Source organism: Primulina huaijiensis, chromosome 7 (genome assembly GCF_012295235.1).
Source record: "Primulina huaijiensis isolate GDHJ02 chromosome 7, ASM1229523v2, whole genome shotgun sequence".
Taxonomy (NCBI): domain Eukaryota; kingdom Viridiplantae; phylum Streptophyta; class Magnoliopsida; order Lamiales; family Gesneriaceae; genus Primulina; species Primulina huaijiensis.
The window spans coordinates 20,004,592-20,015,929 of NC_133312.1; positions in this window are offsets into that span (position 1 = coordinate 20,004,592).

The window sequence follows — 11,338 nt, forward strand, 5'->3', positions numbered from 1 at the left end:
ACCAGAGTGTCAGGAGAGCTTTGACAGACTGAAGCAGGCCTTGACCACCGCACCCGTACTAGCTAGGCCATCAGGGCAGGGAGAGTTTGTGGTCTATACCGATGCATCCCAGNTATAGGCTTACTTTTAAGCTTTTTGGGCTAAAAATCTTTTAAGCTTTTAATTAAACTAAATTAAAGCCCATTAACTTTTTGTTTATTATATAATTGAACACCTAAATCATTTTTAACCAAAACCTAAATATTCTAGCCGACACCTCCCCTCTCCACTCAGCCGCCTACCCCCTCCAATCAATCCTCTTCTTCGTGAGTTGCAGCAACAAAAATTCGGTGCCTCCATTTCCATTCAATCGTGTGTCTCATTGCATCGTTTGTTCTCAAAGAGAACATCAGGCACGCATGTATCTTTTATTCTGCATCATACACGTTAAATATTTGCTGATTTGTGTGTTTGTTTGCATAGAATTCTCGATCCGAACGTTATCATGGAGGAACTTCGATTTTGGTTCCAAATCGTGCATCCATTTTTCTTCCTACTCTTGGCTGTTTTGTTTTGCTTATAAGGTGCTGCAGGCTGCTGTCATTTGGGGGCTGGTTTACGTGAGTAATTAAGGGGAAAGAGTGGGAGTCAAAGCCATGTCATTGGAGAAGAGAGCCGAGCGAGTTCCTTGCGGGGTGCTTCGTAGATGAGTGGATCGAAGGTGAGGCCTGGACCAGCGGTGCAAGGGCCGATCCCAGTCATGGACCAGACCCTGGAGGGTCCGAGCCACGGCCTGGAAAGGCTCTACCGCTACTGGAACAAGCATCAACTTCGATCGAGTGTGAGGAAGGTGTTTGGTGCGTGCCATGGGTTTGGGGTTCTAACGAGCGTGCTCGTGGTATAAGCTGCATGGGGCTGGTGGCTTGGTTCTAATAGGCTCCTTAGGGTCTGTTCTAGGTCCATGTTAGGCTGGTTCAGGGCTGGTGCAGTCGGGGTAGGCTAGGGACGTGAGTTTTTGGGAAGATAAGGAAATAGAGCGCAAACGAGAAGGGGCGAAGTACTTTGTTAGGATCTGGAATTTTTAGCCGTGTGTTTAGGGGCCTAGTAACATTGTTTTAGGAGCATTATGGTGTTTTTAAGGTGTGATAAAAAGTTGGTAAAGTTTTGGTTAAGTTTCGGTTCAATGCGGGTTAAAACCGTGACCCCGGTCCAAGTTTTAAAACGAATCGATTAAGTTGTGAATTTGGCTCGAGTTTATGTCTAGGAATGCTTTTAAAAATGTTTTGGGACATTTTAAGGAGTTTGGTAAGCTTCGGGTTAATTTTAGAGGTCCAGGGGTGAAACGATAATTTTCGGGTTTCCAGTGGCAAAATTGTCATTTCGCACTTGAGGTGAGATTTTGGTCCTGACAGCGCCCTGAGCACAAATTATGATACTTTAAATGATTATGCATCATGTTTACGATTTTTACGCTATTATGATAATTATGATGCATGTTTGGTTTAAAAGAAAAATCACGTATACGCATGCTTTTTATTAAGTGATGAATATGTTGACACGTTTTGAAGGAAGTGATTTAGTTGTGACTAATACGATGACACGATGACACGATGACATGTAAGGCCGGACTCAGTGGGCGGGTAATGCCGTCGCTGATGATCCTCGCCGCCGGGTACCGCGGTTACAAGTAGATGGATCCATCGACTGACATGATGACATGATGATACGAAAGTCACAGCTAATGAACGGAATTCAAATTAAGATTTTAACACGTATATGCTGATACGATGATACATGCTATTACCATGTTTAACAGGTCACGGTTACGCATACGATATGATAACATGATGAGACAGGTTTTGACACGTTATGATTTTGCACGACACGCTTATGTTCATGTTTTTAAGCTCATGAAATGTATGTTGATTATGTTATTTTTCACGGTTGTGTGCTACGTATATGTACTTGTTACTACTGGTACAGGTGTGTTGAGTCTTTAGACTCACTAGGCGTGTGTGATACAGGTGAGCAATTTGATCAGGGGACCGGAGGTGCCGAAGACTGAGTAGGCAGGCGGGATGTGCGGTGATACGACCCGAGGACCATTATTTTTCCGCATATTGATTCATGTGTTTTGAGAGGAGTTACACATTTTAGAGGTTGATGATATTACGATTTTTACACGTTTATGTTTACGTTGATTTTGGATGACGTTAGTTATTTTTAAACTGCACTACTTTTATTGGCAAATAAATACGATTATTTTAAATGTCATTTTGTAATTGCGAGCTTTTAAAAAAATATATATATATATTCCGCACTTTTAAAACGGGAGACGTTTCAAAAAACATCGTCCATATCTTTCATATCAAAGTTTTTAGAGAGAAATTGTTTCACCTCATATAACAAACCCTTGTCATTGGTTGTGAAACTTCTACTCATTTTCAAAGTGCGGAAATATTTTTTTTTTAAAAGCTCGCCATTACATAATAATATTTAAAATAATCGTATTTATTTGGCAATAAAAATATCACGGTTTAAAGTAACCAACATCAAACATAAGCTTAAATGAGTAAAAATCGTAATATCCTCAACGTATATAAAATGTTTAACTCCTTTCAAATCTCATAAAAAAATATGCGGAAAAAACGTGCGGTCCTCGGGTCGTGTCACCGCAACAATGCTGCATACTCAGAGTTCAGCACCTCCAGTCTCCTCAGCATCAAGCTCACCTGCATCACACACGCCTAGTGAGTCTAAAGACTCAACACACCTGTACCAGGAATAACAAGTACATATACAGGCACACAGTAGTGAAAAATATCATACTTAACATAACTTTCATGAACTTAAAAACATGAACATAAACGTGTCGCGTAAAATCATAACGTATTAAATCATGTCATCTCATGTCGTCATAAACGTATATATTATCTTTTTATTGAATTCAGTTCATTAGTTGTGACTTTCGTATCAGCTCTATCGATGGATCCATCTACATGTAACCACAGTACCGGGCGGCGGGGGACATCAGCGACAACATTACCCTTCCGCTGAGCCCGGGCCTCAGCTCATCATATCTCATATCATCGTATACATATACATCATCAGTCACAACCAATTCCCATCCTTCAAAAATAACATCATATTCACCACTTAATAAAACATGCATATACATAATTTTTCCTTTAAACCAAGCATGCAACGTATTTATCATAATTTCATAAAAATCATAAACGTGATGCATAAACATTTAAAATATCATAAATTTGTGCTCAGGGCGCTATCTTGACCAAAATCTCACCCCGGGTGAAAAATGACCATTTTGCCCCTGGAAACCCGAAAATTATTGTTTCACCCTTGGACCTCTAAAATTGACCTGAAGCTTATCAAACTCTTTGAAATGTCCCAAAACATTTTTAAAAGCATTCCTAGACGTAAACTCGAGCACAATTCATAACTTAACCGATTCGTTTTAAAACTTGGACCGGGGTCCCGGTTTTAACCCGAATCGCCTCGAAACTCAACCAAATTTTTCCCAAATTTTTACGATAACTTAAAAACACTATAATGTTCCTGAAACCCAAAAATTCCAGCCCATACACTCACGAATGAATTCCAGAAAATTACAAGACATTTCGGCCCTTCCTTAGTTGCACTCCATTACCTTCACCTTCCCAAAAACACACGTCCTAGCCTACCCCGACGGCACCAGCCCTGAACCAGCCAACCAGATACCTAGACCAGACTCTAAGGCACCTATCAGAACCAAGACACCATCCCAATGCACGCTCCTAACGGCTAGGAACCGAGAAACATCAAGAAGTTCCCTACCAAGACTACCCTTCCCAACATGGCTCGATCGTTTGATCCGTCGACTCCAGCGTGGTTCGAGCCATTCCAAACCCTAGCGACTGTATATGACAAAATCGTCGCTAATTAGCGACGGTATATGAGAAAACAGTCGCAAATAAGCGACGGTATTCGACAAAACCGTCGCTAATTATATTAATTTTTTTTAAAAAAATTAGTTTTTTAATTTTATAATTATTTCTACATATTTTTAAATAAAATCCTTTACACGTGTAAATATCATGTTTTTAAATTTGTAAATAATCTATCAAACAATTTAACCTTATGATAAAATAAAATAACAACAAAATTAAATTCATGATCATAAATTAAAAATTGAAGCTAAAAAATATATCCTAAAGCGCCCAAGAGAGAAAAAAGAACGAAGATGTGAAGTGGTGCTGGAAAAAATGTACCGAGAAGGCGGGTTATTTATAGGAAATTTATGATATTCTGTATTAAACCGTCGCTATTAGCGACAGTTTTAACTAAACCATCGCTCATTAGCGACGCTTTAAGTAAAATCGGCGATAATTAGCGACGGCTTTTGTAAACCGTTGCCGATTTGTTTAGCGACGGTTTTTGTAAACGGTCGCTAATAGCGACGGTTTAATAAAAATTGTCGCTAATTAGAGACGGTTTATATATAACTGTCGCTACTTATCGACGGTATATAAACCGTCGCCGAATAATTTAGTGACGGTTTTTCCGACAGTTTAATAAATACCGTCACTGAGTAGCGACGGTTTAAACAACACTGTCGCTAATTAGCGACGGTTTTTGGGAAACTGTCGCTAATCAGCGACAGTTTAAAAATTTTAAATGGCAACGAGCTAACATATTTGTTTTTTGTTGGTTCAAAATTTACATTTAATAACGAAGTAGTAAATTTAAAAGACTTTATTTTTTTTGTTGTAGTAAAGTAATTAATAGAGAACGACTTCACAATTATTGAGTTGTGGTGAAGTAAATTATTTCTTTAACTTCGACATAATTTTAATATGACGAGTTATTTTGTATTTTATTACTTCATCATTTAAAGAAAATTAATTAAAACTATGGTTCATTTTTTTACTTCACTAAATATAAATTTCAAATATTTTTTAACTTTTCACTCCATCAAAACTACTCCGTCGAAGTAAAATGTTACAAAAATTAGAAGTGAAGCCCGTTTTTTTTTAAATTGTGAAGTAAAAAATAATGTTTTACTTCGCTGATATTATTATCAAAGTTGATTGATATATACTACTTCATAATTAATAATCGCCGAAGTAACGAGTGGCGAAGTAAAAGTAAAAAATTCTACTAGTGTATATCTTTCAATGTTGTCTAATGAGTCTTTTTTTGTATTGAAGACCCATTTACATCCAATAGCTTACACCATCAGGCAATTGAACAAGATCCTAGATTCCATTAAATTTCATAGAATTAATCTCTTCTTTCATAGCATTAAACCTTAGTTTTGACTCATTACAACTCATGTCTTGTAAAAACGTTTCATGATCATTTTTTGCTCCAATGTTAAAATCCGATTCTTGTAAATACACAACATAATCACTAGATATAGCTGCTCTTTTTTAATTTAGTAGATCTCCTCAGGTTGTTTGGTTGATCAACAATTTCTTGTTGTTCTTCATTAACAACATGATCTACTAGATTTTCATCAGCGATTTGTGGAACTTCAGTAACCGGTTGCCTAACACCTGTTTGGACTTGAGGGTTGTGAATAATGACCAATTTATCATATGATTAAGAGGGTTGTGAATTAACGTGATCTTTCTCAATAACTATGTCATTTGAATTATTACTCCCACTAATCAATATAATTCTCAAGAATTTTTGCATTTCTTGATTCCATAATTCTAGTGTTGTGATATGAACAATAAAATCTGTACCATTTGGATTTTTCGACATACCCGATTAAATATCCACTTATAATTTTTGGGTTCAGTTTCTTTTCATGTTGGTTGTAAACTATTATTTCTGTAGGACAACCCCAAATGCGTATATGTTGCAAACTAGGTTTCCAACCTTTGTCGGAACTCGTTTTAATATATACACAGTTGTCTTAAGAGTTTCAGTCCACAATGATTTAGGAAGTTTGGAGCTACTAAACATTCTCCTCACCATGTCCAATAATGTTCGGTTTCTCCTTTCAGCTACGCCATTTTGGTATATTGGGCAACAATCTCATGTTCTTTTAGAAACTTCGCAAACGGACCAGGTGCCTGTCCATTCTCCGTGTGTCTACCATAATATTCTCCACCTTTATCAGCTCTCACGATCTTAATTTTTTTATCGCATAATTGCTTCTCCACTTCAGCCTTAAAACCCTTAAAGGCTTCAAGTGCTTCGTTTTTGTTATGAAGCATGTAGATATATATGTATCGTGAGTAATAATCAATGAAAGATATGAAGTTTTTCGGACTTTGCATGTCCATATCTGGAAAAAAAAATATGTAAATGTATGATTTCTAATATTTTTGCTTTCTCCTTATGCAGTCAACACAAGTCTCAAAATCAGTAAAATCTAAAGTATTAAATACTTCATCATTCACTAATCTTTTAATCATCTCTATGGAGATGTGTCCCAATCTCCTATGCCACAATATAGAAGAATCTTCATTTATAACACATCTTTTAATACCTCTCTGAACATGCATAGTGGTGTTAATTATTTTGTAAAGAAATAGAGAAAATACCATCAGCAATTTTACCTTTTCCAACAATATTTAATTTATAAAATAAATTTATTGATTTATCCAAAAACTGAGAGGAATAACCAAGGGGTACAAGATTTGAAACCGAAATTAAATTCCTAGAAAAACTAGGAACATAAAATGTCTTTTCCAATTTTAAAATAAAACTACTGTCCAATATAAGGCAGTAAGTCCCAATAGTCTCCAAATGCGAATACATCTTGTTTCCTGAATAGATGTTCCACTCATTTTCTTGAGGTTTCTTCTTAGTGATTGATATTAACTACTCAGTGGAGTTTCTTCTTAAGTGTTCTGGTTTCCTAAGATTCTTGTTTTCCTTAAAGTACTGGTTTTTCTTAGACAACACATCACAATTAAGATGACCTTAACAATAGGTCAACTTATAGGAAGAGTTTTGTTATTTTCTCTTGACAGGAGAATTCTTGAATGTGATGCAGTAGATGCAATTAATCACCATGCCCATTGAAACTAATAACTTTCATCATTTTTTGTGTTGTATCAGCCATTGTAATTCTGTGTTTCAGATTTTTTAAATCATAAAACAATATAAGTTTACATTTTTTTTAAAAGGAAAAGTTTAAAGACCAAATTAATTTATCGGTTGTTATTTTCTATCTCTAATTAGAAACAAATTTTTATTCTTTACGAATTCGCGTTTTTCTTCTTGTGCTCCCTCTTGATTAGAAGGTTGTATAGTCATGCATGTGGAGAAGCATTCACAGTATATTCCAACTTTCAACGAAGTGATGACATGACATAGACATAACATATCAATAATATCCAATACCATGTTAATAATGTCCAAGGTTAGGTCAAAATTTCGATGAAATTTGGATAAAATGTAACAAAAAAATACTATCAAGTTTTGATGAAATACATAACATTTGTTTTTGGAATATTTTCTTTTCGGATATATTATATATTAAAGCGTAGAGTTGATGAAGCAGAACGCATATACCGTTCTCCATCATGAATACAACATGATCACGTAAATTGAAATGAAATCCGAATTTGACTTTACATCATGTCCAAAATTAGTAATAGTGACTCGAAAATCTTCTCAGGTTTCGATCTTTATTAATGTTGCATGCTATATACTGTGCGAAATGTGGGAATTTGAGTGCCCCATTACTTGTTTTCACTGTTACACACAAACATGCATATGTAAAGAATACGTAGTATGTTGTGAATGGTGATACACATATAATTGTTTTCTGGTTTTCAAATAGCCGCCAAATGTTATTTTCCCTCATATTTCGGCAACATATAATGTAACATCAACAATATTTAGTGTCATCTCAGAACTTCGACCGAAGTAAGACTAAAAGCTAAAAACTAAATTATTGTATTAAAATAAAACTTTGACTGTTTAAATAATCAAAACCCCAAATTGGCCCAACTTAGAGGATGATATTAGCTATTTTCCCCTTAAAACAATCTTTGACATCAAATATTTAGTGAATTTCATGGTTTCTTTGTTCATATACATGTACTACATACATATCCAACGTTTAACTCTAGCTCTATAATAATTGAATTTGAAAATAATTATTACATTCATATCTTTTAATTTTTCTTATCTTTATATAATTGGTCATTAATTATCTCATTGTAATGATCATTAGTCATTAGGCTGAATAAACATGGGCCTCGACCCATACCCATGCACCATTACTAGTCATGAGTCGTTAGGAATTAGGATGATCCAGTACGAACCCTAGCCCAGCCCATGGACCGTCACTCATAGAATATCTCACATCTAGAAAGTGGTTTCTTTCGCCTCCCCCAACATTTGAACCCAGGACATTGAGGCTTAAGTACCTAGATTCTTAAAGTGTTGATACCAGTTGATCCTTTTTTCGTAACGATTATGGGCCATTAGGCTGAACCAACATGGACCTCTAAAATTGACCCGAAGCTTATCAAACTCCTTAAAATGTCCCAAACCATTTTTAAAAGCATTCCTAGACGTAAACTCAAGCGCAATTCATAACTTAACCGATTCGTTTTAAAACTTGGACCAGGGTCCCGGTTTTAACCCGAATCGCCTCGAAACTCAACCAAATTTTTCCCAAATTTTTACCATAACTTAAAAACACTATAATGTTCTGAAACCCAGCAATTCCAGCCCCAACACTCATGGCTGTATTCCAGAAAATTACAAGACATTTCGGCCCTTCCTTATTTGCACTCCATTACCTTCACCTTCCCAAAAACACACGTCCTAGCCTACCCCGACAGCACTAGCCCTGAACCAGCCTACCAGGGACCTAGACAGACTCTAAGGCACCTATCAGAACCAAGACACCATCCCCATGCATGCTCCTAACGGCAAGGAACCGAGAAACAACAACAAGCTCCCTACCGAGACTACCCTTCCCAACATGGCTCGATCGTTTGATTTGTAGACTCTAGCGTGGTTCGAGCCATTCCAGACCCCATCTCAGACCCAACAGGGTCTGGTCCAGGGTTGGAGAAGGCCCTCGCACCGCTGGTGTAACAGGAACGTGGATCAAACCCTCATACAACCTCTCATCCGATCGGCCCTCGACTTCTAAATCACAACTCGACCAAGCTTCATCTCCAGCCTACCTGCTCTTTCTTTCTTGGTGAAGGCAACCCCTCAACACACAGTACAGCCGTCTTCTTGCAAAAATTCAGAGAAAACATGAGCAACAATCGTGTTATGCAGGAAAACACATGGAAATCCGAAAATCTATCATGTTCATGTTTAGATCAAGAGTTTTCATGCAAGAATACATCTATATCAGTAATATCAACGTGATGATGCACAAATGATGTTACAAGGCATGCCTGATGATGATCGATGACCAAAACAAGAAGAAAGAGACCCAGATGAATTTCTCCTTTGCAAGAAATGAAGGGCCGAAAGTTTTCTTGAGCTGCTGTTGAGAAAACCGAGAGGATATGCAGCTGGGGGGAAGGGTGTCGGCTGATACAATGCTTAGGTTTAGGTTAAAAATGATTTGGGTGCTTAATAATACAATAAACAACTAGTTAATGGGCCCTAATTGGTTCAATTAAAATCCTAAAAGATTTTTAGCCCAATAAGTTAAAAATTAGGCCCATTAAATCCAAACACACTCCCGTAAAATATTTCGTGTTGGAAAGATTTTCAAAATATTAGCCGAACCCTCGAAAAGTCCCCCGATTTGATAAAATTTGCGTACCATTAAAAATAAAATCATGCGGATAAAATACCCAATAAAATATCATTTTGAAAAATACACTTAAAAACATCTTATATAATTAATAAAAATAAATCATGTAATTAAAAATAGTTTTCATGAAAATTCTCCGGTCTCCGTTCCTCGTTTAAGCGTGAAATGCACCTAGAAACTCTAATGCATGAACTTTTAAAATTTCATGAATTAAACCCTATCATGCATGAATTATGCATAAAATGCATAAAAATAATTCAACACATATTTAAAAATAAAAATCCTAGATTGCATCCATTCAGGTCACGTGAATTAAATTCCTCGAACTTAGAGGTTACAAGTAATATATCATCCACATATATAATAAGGAAACAAATCTTACTCCCACTGACCTTCTGGTATATACATTGATCCATGATGTTCTCTACAAATTCAAATGAAGAGATAAAATCATGAAATTTTAAATACCATTGAAGGGAAGCTTGCTTCGATCCATATATAGATTTCTTAAGCTTACATACCAAGTGCTCACCATTACTAGAGAAGAATCATTCAGGTTGTTTCATATAAACCTATTCCTCTAATTCTCCGTTGAGAAAAGCTGTTTTTACATCCATTTGTTGTAAATATAAGTCAAAATGTGCAACTAATGTTAGAATGATACGGAGAGAATCTTTCTTAGATACAGGAGAAAAAGTCTCCTTGTAGTCGATTCCTTCATGCTGAGTGAATCCTTTAGCTACGAGTCTTGCTTTATATCTTTCAATGTTGTCTAATGAGTCTTTCTTTGTTTTGAAGACCCATTTACATCCAATGGCTTACACTATCAGGTAATTGAACAAGATCCTAGACTCCATTAAATGTTATAGAATTAATCTCTTCTTTCATAGCATTAAACAATAGTTTTGACTCATTACAACTCATGTATTGTAAAAATGTTTCAGGATCATTTTCGGCCCCAATGTTAAAATCCGATTCTTGTAAATACATAACATAATCACTAGATATAACTGATCTTCTTATTCTAGTAGATCTCCTAGGGTTGTTTGGTTGATCAACAATTTCTTGTTGTTCTTCATTAACAACTTGATCTACTAGATTTTCATCAGCGATTTGTGGAACTTCAATAACCGGTTGCCTAACACCCGTTTGAACTTGAGAGATGTGAATAACGACCAATTTATCATTTGAATAAGAGGGTTGTGAATTAATGTGATCTTTCTCAATAACTATGTCATTTGAATGATCACTCTCACTAATCAAATAATTCTCAAGAAATTTTGCGTTTCTTGATTCCATAATTCTAGTGTTGTGATATGAACAATAGAATATGTACCTTTTGGATTTTTCGACATATCCGATGAAATATCCACTTATAATTCTTGGGTCCGGTTTCTTTTAATTTGGGTTGTAAACTATTATTTCTGAAGGACAACCCCAAATGCGTATATGTTGCAAACTCGATTTTCAACCTTTAAATAATTCAAATGGTGTCGTTGGGACAGCTTTTTTTGGAACTCGGTTTAATATATACACAACTGTCTTAAGAGCTTCAGTCCACAATGATTTAGGAAGTTTGGAGCTACTAAACATTCTCCTCACCAT